A 13,471-nucleotide genomic window follows, 5' to 3' on the forward strand; every position below is an offset into this window, starting at 1 on the left:
AGGAAGGATCTTTGAGGATGGGCTACACCCGGGGACAACGTGAAAGACTGGCCCAGTATATTTTATGTATTGCACAGTACTGCTTCTGGGAAACAGCAAATTTCACCACATTTCACATGTGATAATAAAATTGATTCTGATTTTATTATTTTTCACAATTAATTGTTATCAATTGTCATTATTAATAACGTTTCATTATTAATTTGATCCTGTTATTCTGACAGACTTTAGACGTGATTCCGGTTGCTGATCCAAAACACTTCCACTTCAGTTTTTCTCCGGGCAAACCTGCTGAGCTTCCGGAAAGCCGGGACTCGGAGCATTTCTTGGGAAGTGGCAGCCACAGAACTGGATGTCAAACCACTGGACTTCCGGAACAACTCGATAACAGATTATCTGAGTCGCACAGGACATGAACAGCCAGATAAGCTGCCTGTCATTGGGGATGACAGCCGGAAAGAGTGGCTGTGAAAGGCTCGGCAGAGGATGTACTGTGTGTCTCGGTAAAACTCCCTCCATCTCCCCCAGAGCAGACTGGGACAATTCTCCGCTGACATCAGAGAGAGCGTTCTGACCTAGAGAGTGTCCTGACAGAGAGAGTGCCCTGACGTAGAGAGCGCCCTGACGTAGAGAGCGCCCTGACGTAGAGAGCGCCCTGACGTAGAGAGTGCCCTGACCTAGAGAGTGCCCTGACGTAGAGAGTGCCCTGACGTTAGAGTGCCCTGACGTTCGAGAGTGCCCTGACCTAGAGAGTGCCCTGACCTAGAGAGTGCCCTGACCTAGAGAGCGCCCTGACCTAGAGAGCGCCCTGACCTAGAGAGCGCCCTCACGTTACAGAGTGTCCTGACGTTAGAGAGTGCCCTGACGTTAGAGAGTGCCCTGACGTTAGAGAGTGCCCTGACGTTAGAGGGTGCCCTGACGTAGAGGGTGCCCTAACGTAGAGGGTGCCCTGACGTAGAGAGCGCCCTGACCTAGAGAGTGCCCTGACGTTACAGAGTGTCCTGACGTTAGAGTGTCCTGACGTTAGAGTGTCCTGACCTAGAGAGTGCCCTGACGTTAGAGTGCCCTGACGTTAGAGTGTCCTGACGTTAGAGTGTCCTGACGTTAGAGTGTCCTGACGTAGAGAGTGCCCTGACGTTAGAGAGTGCCCTGACGTAGAGAGTGTCCTGACGTTAGAGTGTCCTGACGTTACAGAGCGTCCTGACCTAGAGAGTGCCCTGACGTTAGAGTGTCCTGACCTAGAGAGTGCCCTGACGTTAGAGAGTGCCCTGACGTTAGAGAGTGCCCTGACGTAGAGGGTGCCCTGACGTAGAGAGCGCCCTGACCTAGAGAGTGCCCTGACGTTACAGAGTGTCCTGACGTTAGAGTGTCCTGACGTTAGAGTGTCCTGACCTAGAGAGTGCCCTGACGTTATAGTGCCCTGACGTTATAGTGCCCTGACGTTATAGTGCCCTGACGTTAGAGTGCCCTGACGTTAGAGTGCCCTGACGTTAGAGTGCCCTGACGTTAGAGTGCCCTGACGTTAGAGTGTCCTGACGTTAGAGTGTCCTGACGTTAGAGTGTCCTGACGTAGAGAGTGTCCTGACGTAGAGAGTGCCCTGACGTTAGAGAGTGCCCTGACGTAGAGAGTGTCCTGACGTTAGAGTGTCCTGACGTTACAGAGCGTCCTGACCTAGAGAGTGCCCTGACGTTAGAGTGTCCTGACCTAGAGAGTGCCCTGACGTTACAGAGTGCCCTGACGTTAGAGAGTGCCCTGACGTTAGAGAGTGTCCTGACGTTAGAGAGTGTCCTGACGTTAGAGAGTGCCCTGACGTAGAGAGTGTCCTGACGTTAGAGTGTCCTGACCTAGAGAGTGCCCTGACGTTAGAGAGTGTCCTGACGTTAGAGAGTGCCCTGACGTAGAGAGCGCCCTGACGTTAGAGAGTGTCCTGACGTTAGAGTGTCCTGACCTAGAGAGTGTCCTGACCTTACAGTGTACTGACATTAGAGAGTGTCCTGACGTTAGAGTGCCCTGACGTTAGAGAGTGCCCTGACGTTAGAGAGCGCCCTGACGTTACAGAGCGCCCTGACGTTACAGAGCGCCCTGACGTTAGAGAGCGTCCTGACGTAGAGAGTGTCCTGACGTTAGAGAGTGCCCTGACCTAGAGAGTGCCCTGACGTTACAGAGTGTCCTGACGTTAGAGTGTCCTGACCTAGAGAGTGCCCTGACGTTACAGTGTCCTGACGTTACAGTGTCCTGACGTCAGAGAGTGCCCTGACGTCAGAGAGCGCCCTGACGTCAGAGAGCGCCCTGACGTCAGAGAGCGTCCTGACGTCAGAGAGCGTCCTGACGTAGAGAGGGACCTGACGTAGAGAGCGCCCTGATGTAGAGAGCGCCCTGACCTAGAGAGTGCCCTGATGTTACAGAGTGTCCTGACGTTAGAGTGTCCTGACCTAGAGAGTGCCCTGATGTTACAGAGTGTCCTGACGTTAGAGTGTCCTGACGTTAGAGTGTCCTGACCTAGAGAGTGTCCTGACCTTACAGTGTCCTGACATTAGAGAGTGTCCTGACGTTAGAGAGTGCCCTGACGTTAGAGAGTGCCCTGACGTTAGAGAGTGTCCTGACGTTACAGAGTGTCCTGACGTTAGAGTGTCCTGACCTAGAGAGTGCCCTGATGTTACAGAGTGTCCTGACGTTACAGTGTCCTGACGTTAGAGAGTGTCCTGACGTTAGAGAGTGTCCTGACGTTAGAGAGTGTCCTGACGTTAGAGAGTGTCCTGACGTTAGAGTGCCCTGACGTTAGAGAGTGCCCTGACCTAGAGAGTGCCCTGACCTAGAGAGTGTCCTGACGTTAGAGTGTCCTGACGTTACAGAGCGTCCTGACCTAGAGAGTGCCCTGACGTTAGAGTGTCCTGACCTAGAGAGTGCCCTGACGTTAGAGAGTGCCCTGACGTTAGAGAGTGTCCTGACGTTAGAGAGTGCCCTGACGTAGAGAGTGTCCTGACGTTAGAGTGTCCTGACCTAGAGAGTGCCCTGACGTTAGAGAGTGTCCTGACGTTAGAGAGTGCCCTGACGTAGAGAGCGCCCTGACGTTAGAGAGCGCCCTGACGTTAGAGAGCGCCCTGACGTTAGAGAGCGCCCTGACGTTAGAGAGTGCCCTGACGTTAGAGAGTGCCCTGACGTTAGAGAGTGTCCTGACGTTAGAGAGTGCCCTGACGTTACAGAGTGTCCTGACCTAGGGAGTGCCCTGACGTTAGAGAGTGTCCTGACGTTAGAGAGTCCTGACGTTAGAGTGTCCTGACGTTAGAGAGCGTCCTGACGTTAGAGAGCGTCCTGACGTTAGAGAGCGTCCTGACGTTAGAGAGCCCTGACGTTAGAGTGCCCTGACGTTAGAGTGCCCTGACGTTAGAGTGCCCTGACGTTAGAGTGCCCTGACGTTAGAGTGCCCTGACGTTAGAGTGCCCTGACGTAGAGAGTGCCCTGACGTAGAGAGTGCCCTGACGTTAGAGAGTGCCCTGACGTTAGAGAGCGCCCTGACGTTACAGAGCGCCCTGACGTTACAGAGCGCCCTGACGTTACAGAGCGCCCTGACGTTAGAGAGCGTCCTGACGTAGAGAGTGTCCTGACGTTAGAGAGTGCCCTGACCTAGAGAGTGCCCTGATGTTACAGAGTGTCCTGACGTTAGAGTGTCCTGACCTAGAGAGTGTCCTGACCTTACAGTGTCCTGACATTAGAGAGTGTCCTGACGTTAGAGAGTGTCCTGACGTTAGAGAGTGCCCTGACGTTAGAGAGTGCCCTGACGTTAGAGAGTGTCCTGACGTTACAGAGTGTCCTGACGTTAGAGTGTCCTGACCTAGAGAGTGCCCTGATGTTACAGAGTGTCCTGACGTTACAGTGTCCTGACCTAGAGAGTGCCCTGACGTTAGAGAGTGTCCTGACGTTAGAGAGTGCCCTGACGTAGAGAGCGCCCTGACGTTAGAGAGCGCCCTGACGTTAGAGAGTGCCCTGACGTTAGAGAGTGCCCTGACGTTAGAGAGTGTCCTGACGTTAGAGAGTGCCCTGACCTAGAGAGTGCCCTGATGTTACAGAGTGCCCTGACCTAGAGAGTGCCCTGACCTAGAGAGTGTCCTGACGTTAGAGTGTCCTGACATTAGAGAGTGTCCTGACGCTAGAGAGTGCCCTGACGTTAGAGTGTCCTGACCTAGAGAGTGCCCTGACGTTAGAGAGTGCCCTGACGTTAGAGAGTGTCCTGACGTTAGAGAGTGCCCTGACGTAGAGAGTGTCCTGACGTTAGAGTGTCCTGACCTAGAGAGTGCCCTGACGTTAGAGAGTGTCCTGACGTTAGAGAGTGCCCTGACGTAGAGAGCGCCCTGACGTTAGAGAGCGCCCTGACGTTAGAGAGCGCCCTGACGTTAGAGAGTGCCCTGACGTTAGAGAGTGCCCTGACGTTAGAGAGTGTCCTGACGTTAGAGAGTGCCCTGACGTTACAGAGTGTCCTGACCTAGGGAGTGCCCTGACGTTAGAGAGTGTCCTGACGTTAGAGTGTCCTGACGTTAGAGAGTGTCCTGACGTTAGAGAGCGTCCTGACGTTAGAGAGCCCTGACGTTAGAGTGCCCTGACGTTAGAGTGCCCTGACGTTAGAGTGCCCTGACGTTAGAGTGCCCTGACGTTAGAGTGCCCTGACGTTAGAGTGCCCTGACGTTAGAGTGTCCTGACTTTAGAGTGCCCTGACGTAGAGAGTGCCCTGACGTAGAGAGTGCCCTGACGTAGAGAGTGCCCTGACGTAGAGAGTGCCCTGACGTTAGAGAGTGCCCTGACGTTACAGAGCGCCCTGACGTTACAGAGCGCCCTGACGTTACAGAGCGCCCTGACGTTACAGAGCGCCCTGACGTTAGAGAGCGTCCTGACGTAGAGAGTGTCCTGACGTTAGAGAGTGCCCTGACCTAGAGAGTGCCCTGACGTTACAGAGTGTCCTGACGTTAGAGTGTCCTGACCTAGAGAGTGCCCTGACGTTACAGTGTCCTGACGTTACAGTGTCCTGACGTCAGAGAGCGCCCTGACGTCAGAGAGCGCCCTGACGTCAGAGAGCGCCCTGACGTCAGAGAGCGTCCTGACGTCAGAGAGCGTCCTGACGTAGAGAGGGACCTGATGTAGAGAGCGCCCTGATGTAGAGAGCGCCCTGACCTAGAGAGTGCCCTGATGTTACAGAGTGTCCTGACGTTAGAGTGTCCTGACCTAGAGAGTGCCCTGATGTTACAGAGTGTCCTGACGTTAGAGTGTCCTGACCTAGAGAGTGCCCTGACGTTACAGTGTCCTGACGTGACAGTGTCCTGACATTAGAGAGTGCCCTGACGTTAGAGAGTGCCCTGACGTTAGAGAGTGTCCTGACGTTAGAGAGTGCCCTGACGTAGAGAGTGCCCTGACGTAGAGAGTGCCCTGACGTAGAGAGCGCCCTGACGTAGAGAGCGCCCTGACGTTAGCGAGTGCCCTGACGTTAGCGAGTGCCCTGACGTTAGAGAGTGCCCTGACGTTAGAGAGTGCCCTGACGTTAGAGAGCGTCCTGACGTAGAGAGTGCCCTGACGTTACAGAGTGCCCTGACGTTACAGAGCGCCCTGACGTTACAGAGCGCCCTGACGTTAGAGAGCGTCCTGACGTAGAGAGTGTCCTGACGTTAGAGAGTGCCCTGACCTAGAGAGTGCCCTGACGTTACAGAGTGTCCTGACGTTAGAGTGTCCTGACCTAGGGAGTGCCCTGACGTTACAGTGTCCTGACGTCAGAGAGTGCCCTGACGTCAGAGAGTGCCCTGACGTCAGAGAGCGTCCTGACGTAGAGAGGGACCTGACGTAGAGAGTGCCCTGATGTTACAGAGTGTCCTGACGTTAGAGTGTCCTGACCTAGAGAGTGCCCTGATGTTACAGAGTGTCCTGACGTTAGAGTGTCCTGACGTTAGAGTGTCCTGACGTTAGAGTGTCCTGACCTAGAGAGTGCCCTGACGTTACAGTGTCCTGACGTTACAGTGTCCTGACGTTAGAGAGTGCCCTGACGTTAGAGAGTGCCCTGACGTTAGAGAGTGCCCTGACGTTAGAGAGTGTCCTGACGTTAGAGAGTGTCCTGACGTTAGAGAGTGTCCTGACGTTAGAGAGTGTTCTGACGTTAGAGTGTCCTGACGTTAGAGAGCGCCGTGACGTTAGAGAGTGTCCTGACGTTACAGAGTGCCCTGACGTTACAGAGCGTCCTGACATAGAGAGTGCCCTGACGTTAGAGAGTGCCCTGACGTTAGAGAGTGTCCTGACGTTAGAGAGTGTCCTGACGTTAGAGTGTCCTGACGTTAGAGTGCCCTGACGTTAGAGTGCCCTGACCTAGAGAGTGCCCTGACGTTACAGAGTGCCCTGACGTTACAGAGTGCCCTGACGTTACAGAGTGTCCTGACGTTACAGAGTGTCCTTTTTTTTTTTTTTTTTTCTGCAGACTTCCTCACTTTTATTAATATTCAGTAGATGTTCTTTGCTACTCCCTGAACTGGTGATGAAAGTCCATGGGTATTGTAATTTTAAAAAAAATACACTTCAGCTAAAGAAATACAAATGAAACCTTCTGTCAATCTCAAATGTTAACTGTTTCCCTCTCCTGTTGAGGTCCAGCACTTTCTATTTGATTTCAGTATCTGTAGGTTTTGATTATCTTCATTTCCTCCGCAGTACGTTTCCGCGTCTCTCTCCGCGCATGCCCACGGGGAGCGCAGAGCGAGAAGCTCCGCGAGCAGCAGAGCGAGGTCCCACCGCGGCCGCGAGCCCATGGTCGATCCTCGCGCTGATCTAACCGTCTCCCACAGAAGAGGGCGGAGCGACCTGTCAGAGCGAAAAGTTTCTCCTCCTGAGCCTGTACGCGAAGACTGACTCCTGACGTTAGAGAGTGCCCTGACGTTAGAGAGTGTCCTGACCTAGAGAGTGCCCTGACCTAGAGAGTGCCCTGACCTAGAGAGTGTCCTGACGTTACAGAGTGTCCTGACGTTACAGAGTGTCCTGACGTAGAGAGCGTCCTGACGTAGAGAGCGCCCTGACGTTACAGAGTGTCCTGACGTTACAGAGTGTCCTGACGTTAGAGATTGTCCTGACGTTAGAGAGTGTCCTGACGTTAGAGAGTGTCCTGACGTTAGAGAGCGCCCTGACGTAGAGAGCGCCGTGACGTTAGAGAGTGTCCTGACGTTACAGAGTGCCCTGACGTTACAGAGCGTCCTGACATAGAGAGTGCCCTGACGTTAGAGAGTGCCCTGACGTTAGAGAGTGTCCTGACGTTAGAGTGCCCTGACCTAGAGAGTGCCCTGACCTAGAGAGTGCCCTGACCTAGAGAGTGCCCTGACGTTACAGAGTGCCCTGACGTTACAGAGTGTCCTGACGTAGAGCGCGTCCTGACGTAGAGAGCGCCCTGACGTAGAGAGCGCCCTGACGTTAGAGATTGTCCTGACGTTAGAGATTGTCCTGACGTTAGAGTGCCCTGACGTTAGAGAGTGTCCTGACGTTAGAGAGTGCCCTGACGTTAGAGAGTGTCCTGACCTAGAGAGTGTCCTGACCTAGAGAGTGCCCTGACCTAGAGAGTGCCCTGACCTAGAGAGTGTCCTGACGTTACAGAGCGTCCTGACGTAGAGAGCGTCCTGACGTAGAGAGTGCCCTGACGTCAGAGAGCGCCCTGACGTCAGAGAGCGCCCTGACGTCAGAGAGCGTCCTGACGTCAGAGAGCGTCCTGACGTAGAGAGGGACCTGATGTAGAGAGCGCCCTGATGTAGAGAGCGCCCTGACCTAGAGAGTGCCCTGATGTTACAGAGTGTCCTGACGTTAGAGTGTCCTGACCTAGAGAGTGCCCTGATGTTACAGAGTGTCCTGACGTTAGAGTGTCCTGACCTAGAGAGTGCCCTGACGTTACAGTGTCCTGACGTGACAGTGTCCTGACATTAGAGAGTGCCCTGACGTTAGAGAGTGCCCTGACGTTAGAGAGTGTCCTGACGTTAGAGAGTGCCCTGACGTAGAGAGTGCCCTGACGTAGAGAGTGCCCTGACGTAGAGAGCGCCCTGACGTTAGAGAGTGCCCTGACGTTAGCGAGTGCCCTGACGTTAGAGAGTGCCCTGACGTTAGAGAGTGCCCTGACGTTAGAGAGTGCCCTGACGTTAGAGAGCGCCCTGACGTTACAGAGCGCCCTGACGTTACAGAGCGCCCTGACGTTAGAGAGCGTCCTGACGTAGAGAGTGCCCTGACGTTACAGAGTGCCCTGACGTTACAGAGTGCCCTGACGTTACAGAGCGCCCTGACGTTAGAGAGCGTCCTGACGTAGAGAGTGTCCTGACGTTAGAGAGTGCCCTGACCTAGAGAGTGCCCTGACGTTACAGAGTGTCCTGACGTTAGAGTCTCCTGACCTAGAGAGTGCCCTGACGTTACAGTGTCCTGACGTCAGAGAGTGCCCTGACGTCAGAGAGTGCCCTGACGTCAGAGAGCGTCCTGACGTAAAGAGGGACCTGACGTAGAGAGTGCCCTGATGTTACAGAGTGTCCTGACGTTAGAGTGTCCTGACCTAGAGAGTGCCCTGATGTTACAGAGTGTCCTGACGTTAGAGTGTCCTGACGTTAGAGTGTCCTGACCTAGAGAGTGCCCTGACGTTAGAGAGTGCCCTGACGTTAGAGAGTGCCCTGACGTTAGAGAGTGCCCTGACGTTAGAGAGTGTCCTGACGTTAGAGAGTGTCCTGACGTTAGAGAGTGTTCTGACGTTAGAGTGTCCTGACGTTAGAGAGCGCCGTGACGTTAGAGAGTGTCCTGACGTTACAGAGTGCCCTGACGTTACAGAGCGTCCTGACATAGAGAGTGCCCTGACGTTACAGTGTCCTGACGTTACAGTGTCCTGACGTTAGAGAGTGCCCTGACGTTAGAGAGTGCCCTGACGTTAGAGAGTGCCCTGACGTTAGAGAGTGTCCTGACGTTAGAGAGTGTCCTGACGTTAGAGAGTGTCCTGACGTTAGAGAGTGTCCTGACGTTAGAGAGTGTTCTGACGTTAGAGTGTCCTGACGTTAGAGAGCGCCGTGACGTTAGAGAGTGTCCTGACGTTACAGAGTGCCCTGACGTTACAGAGCGTCCTGACATAGAGAGTGCCCTGACGTTAGAGAGTGCCCTGACGTTAGAGAGTGTCCTGACGTTAGAGAGTGTCCTGACGTTAGAGTGTCCTGACGTTAGAGTGTCCTGACGTTAGAGTGCCCTGACCTAGAGAGTGCCCTGACCTAGAGAGTGCCCTGACGTTACAGAGTGCCCTGACGTTACAGAGTGCCCTGACGTTACAGAGTGTCCTGACGTTACAGAGTGTCCTTTTTTTTTTTTTTTTTTCTGCAGACTTCCTCACTTTTATTAATATTCAGTAGATGTTCTTTGCTACTCCCTGAACTGGTGATGAAAGTCCATGGGTATTGTAATTTTAAAAAAAATACACTTCAGCTAAAGAAATACAAATGAAACCTTCTGTCAATCTCAAATGTTAACTGTTTCCCTCTCCTGTTGAGGTCCAGCACTTTCTATTTGATTTCAGTATCTGTAGGTTTTGATTATCTTCATTTCCTCCGCAGTACGTTTCCGCGTCTCTCTCCGCGCATGCCCACGGGGAGCACAGAGCGAGAAGCTCCGCGAGCAGCAGAGCGAGGTCCCACCGCGGCCGCGAGCCCATGGTCGATCCTCGCGCTGATCTAACCGTCTCCCACAGAAGAGGGCGGAGCGACCTGTCAGAGCGAAAAGTTTCTCCTCCTGAGCCTGTACGCGAAGACTGACTCCTGACGTTAGAGAGTGCCCTGACGTTAGAGAGTGTCCTGACCTAGAGAGTGCCCTGACCTAGAGAGTGCCCTGACCTAGAGAGTGTCCTGACGTTACAGAGTGTCCTGACGTTACAGAGTGTCCTGACGTTACAGAGTGTCCTGACGTTACAGAGTGTCCTGACGTAGAGAGCGTCCTGACGTAGAGAGCGCCCTGACGTTACAGAGTGTCCTGACGTTACAGAGTGTCCTGACGTTACAGAGTGTCCTGACGTTACAGAGTGTCCTGACGTTAGAGAGTGTCCTGACGTTAGAGAGTGTCCTGACGTTAGAGAGCGCCCTGACGTAGAGAGCGCCGTGACGTTAGAGAGTGTCCTGACGTTACAGAGTGCCCTGACGTTACAGAGCGTCCTGACATAGAGAGTGCCCTGACGTTAGAGAGTGCCCTGACGTTAGAGAGTGTCCTGACGTTAGAGTGCCCTGACCTAGAGAGTGCCCTGACCTAGAGAGTGCCCTGACCTAGAGAGTGCCCTGACGTTACAGAGTGCCCTGACGTTACAGAGTGTCCTGACGTAGAGCGCGTCCTGACGTAGAGAGCGCCCTGACGTAGAGAGCGCCCTGACGTTAGAGATTGTCCTGACGTTAGAGATTGTCCTGACGTTAGAGTGCCCTGACGTTAGAGAGTGTCCTGACGTTAGAGAGTGCCCTGACGTTAGAGAGTGTCCTGACCTAGAGAGTGTCCTGACCTAGAGAGTGCCCTGACCTAGAGAGTGCCCTGACCTAGAGAGTGTCCTGACGTTACAGAGCGTCCTGACGTAGAGAGCGTCCTGACGTTACAGAGCGCCCTGACGTTACAGAGCGCCCTGACGTTACAGAGCGTCCTGACGTTACAGAGTGTCCTGACGTTACAGAGTGTCCTGACGTTACAGAGTGTCCTGACGTTAGAGAGTGTCCTGACATTAGAGAGCGTCCTGACGTAGAGAGGGACCTGACGTAGAGAGCGCCCTGATGTAGAGAGCGCCCTGACCTAGAGAGTGCCCTGATGTTACAGAGTGTCCTGACGTTAGAGTGTCCTGACCTAGAGAGTGCCCTGATGTTACAGAGTGTCCTGACGTTAGAGTGTCCTGACCTAGAGAGTGTCCTGACCTTACAGTGTCCTGACATTAGAGAGTGTCCTGACGTTAGAGAGTGTCCTGACGTTAGAGAGTGCCCTGACGTTAGAGAGTGCCCTGACGTTAGAGAGTGTCCTGACGTTACAGAGTGTCCTGACGTTAGAGTGTCCTGACCTAGAGAGTGCCCTGATGTTACAGAGTGTCCTGACGTTACAGTGTCCTGACGTTACAGTGTCCTGACGTTAGAGAGTGTCCTGACGTTAGAGAGTGTCCTGACGTTAGAGTGCCCTGACGTTAGAGTGCCCTGACGTTAGAGTGCCCTGACGTTAGAGTGCCCTGACGTTAGAGAGTGCCCTGACCTAGAGAGTGCCCTGACCTAGAGAGTGTCCTGACGTTAGAGTGTCCTGACGTTACAGAGCGTCCTGACCTAGAGAGTGCCCTGACGTTAGAGTGTCCTGACCTAGAGAGTGCCCTGACGTTAGAGAGTGCCCTGACGTTAGAGAGTGTCCTGACGTTAGAGAGTGCCCTGACGTAGAGAGTGTCCTGACGTTAGAGTGTCCTGACCTAGAGAGTGCCCTGACGTTAGAGAGTGTCCTGACGTTAGAGAGTGCCCTAACGTAGAGAGCGCCCTGACGTTAGAGAGCGCCCTGACGTTAGAGAGTGCCCTGACGTTAGAGAGTGCCCTGACGTTAGAGAGTGCCCTGACGTTAGAGAGTGCCCTGACGTAGAGAGTGTCCTGACGTTAGAGTGTCCTGACCTAGAGAGTGCCCTGACGTTAGAGAGTGTCCTGACGTTAGAGAGTGCCCTGACGTAGAGAGCGCCCTGACGTTAGAGAGCGCCCTGACGTTAGAGAGCGCCCTGACGTTAGAGAGTGCCCTGACGTTAGAGAGTGCCCTGACGTTAGAGAGTGTCCTGACGTTAGAGAGTGCCCTGACGTTACAGAGTGTCCTGACCTAGGGAGTGCCCTGACGTTAGAGAGTGTCCTGACGTTAGAGTGTCCTGACGTTAGAGTGTCCTGACGTTAGAGAGTGTCCTGACGTTAGAGAGCGTCCTGACGTTAGAGAGCGTCCTGACGTTAGAGAGCGTCCTGACGTTAGAGAGTGTCCTGACGTTAGAGAGCCCTGACGTTAGAGTGCCCTGACGTTAGAGTGCCCTGACGTTAGAGTGCCCTGACGTTAGAGTGCCCTGACGTTAGAGTGCCCTGACGTTAGAGTGCCCTGACGTTAGAGTGCCCTGACGTAGAGAGTGCCCTGACGTAGAGAGTGCCCTGACGTTAGAGAGTGCCCTGACGTTAGAGAGCGCCCTGACGTTACAGAGCGCCCTGACGTTACAGAGCGCCCTGACGTTAGAGAGCGTCCTGACGTAGAGAGTGTCCTGACGTTAGAGAGTGCCCTGACCTAGAGAGTGCCCTGACGTTACAGAGTGTCCTGACGTTAGAGTGTCCTGACCTAGAGAGTGCCCTGACGTTACAGTGTCCTGACGTTACAGTGTCCTGACGTCAGAGAGCGCCCTGACGTCAGAGAGCGCCCTGACGTCAGAGAGCGCCCTGACGTCAGAGAGCGTCCTGACGTCAGAGAGCGTCCTGACGTAGAGAGGGACCTGACGTAGAGAGCGCCCTGACGTAGAGAGCGCCCTGACCTAGAGAGTGCCCTGATGTTACAGAGTGTCCTGACGTTAGAGTGTCCTGACCTAGAGAGTGCCCTGATGTTACAGAGTGTCCTGACGTTAGAGTGTCCTGACCTAGAGAGTGCCCTGACGTTACAGTGTCCTGACGTGACAGTGTCCTGACATTAGAGAGTGCCCTGACGTTAGAGAGTGCCCTGACGTTAGAGAGTGTCCTGACGATAGAGAGTGCCCTGACGTTAGAGAGTGCCCTGACGTAGAGAGTGCCCTGACGTAGAGAGTGCCCTGACGTAGAGAGTGCCCTGACGTAGAGAGCGCCCTGACGTAGAGAGCGCCCTGACGTTAGAGAGTGCCCTGACGTTAGAGAGTGCCCTGACGTTAGAGAGTGTCCTGACGTTAGAGAGTGCCCTCACGTTACAGAGTGTCCTGACCTAGGGAGTGCCCTGACGTTAGAGAGTGCCCTGACGTTAGAGTGTCCTGACGTTAGAGAGCGTCCTGACGTCAGAGAGCGTCCTGACGTAGAGAGTGCCCTGATGTTACAGAGTGTCCTGACGTTAGAGTGTCCTGACCTAGAGAGTGCCCTGATGTTACAGAGTGTCCTGACGTTAGAGTGTCCTGACCTAGAGAGTGCCCTGACGTTAGTGTCCTGACGTTAGAGTGTCCTGACCTAGAGAGTGCCCTGACGTTACAGAGTGTCCTGACGTTAGAGTGTCCTGATGTAGAGAGTGCCCTGACGTAGAGAGTGTCCTGACGTTAGAGTGTCCTGACGTTACAGAGCGTCCTGACCTAGAGAGTGCCCTGACGTTAGAGTGTCCTGACCTAGAGAGTGCCCTGACGTTAGAGAGTGCCCTGACGTTAGAGAGTGGCCTGACGTTAGAGAGTGCCCTGACGTAGAGAGTGTCCTGACGTTAGAGTGTCCTGACCTAGAGAGTGCCCTGACGTTAGAGAGTGTCCTGACGTTAGAGAGTGCCCTGACG

General features: G+C 54.0%; 1 long non-coding RNA gene across 1 annotated transcript in view; it reads left to right on the plus strand.

Annotated features, from left to right (window-relative positions):
- The window catches only part of LOC140187471 (uncharacterized), a 33,611-nt gene that overhangs the window by 1,239 nt on the left and 18,901 nt on the right, over positions 1-13,471 (plus strand). Inside the window, exon 2 of the long non-coding RNA XR_011883102.1 lies at positions 225-503. This is a non-coding gene — a long non-coding RNA (uncharacterized lncRNA). The remainder of the gene's footprint in view (positions 1-224; positions 504-13,471) is intronic.

Source organism: Mobula birostris, chromosome 25 (genome assembly GCF_030028105.1).
Source record: "Mobula birostris isolate sMobBir1 chromosome 25, sMobBir1.hap1, whole genome shotgun sequence".
Taxonomy (NCBI): Eukaryota; Metazoa; Chordata; class Chondrichthyes; order Myliobatiformes; family Myliobatidae; genus Mobula; species Mobula birostris.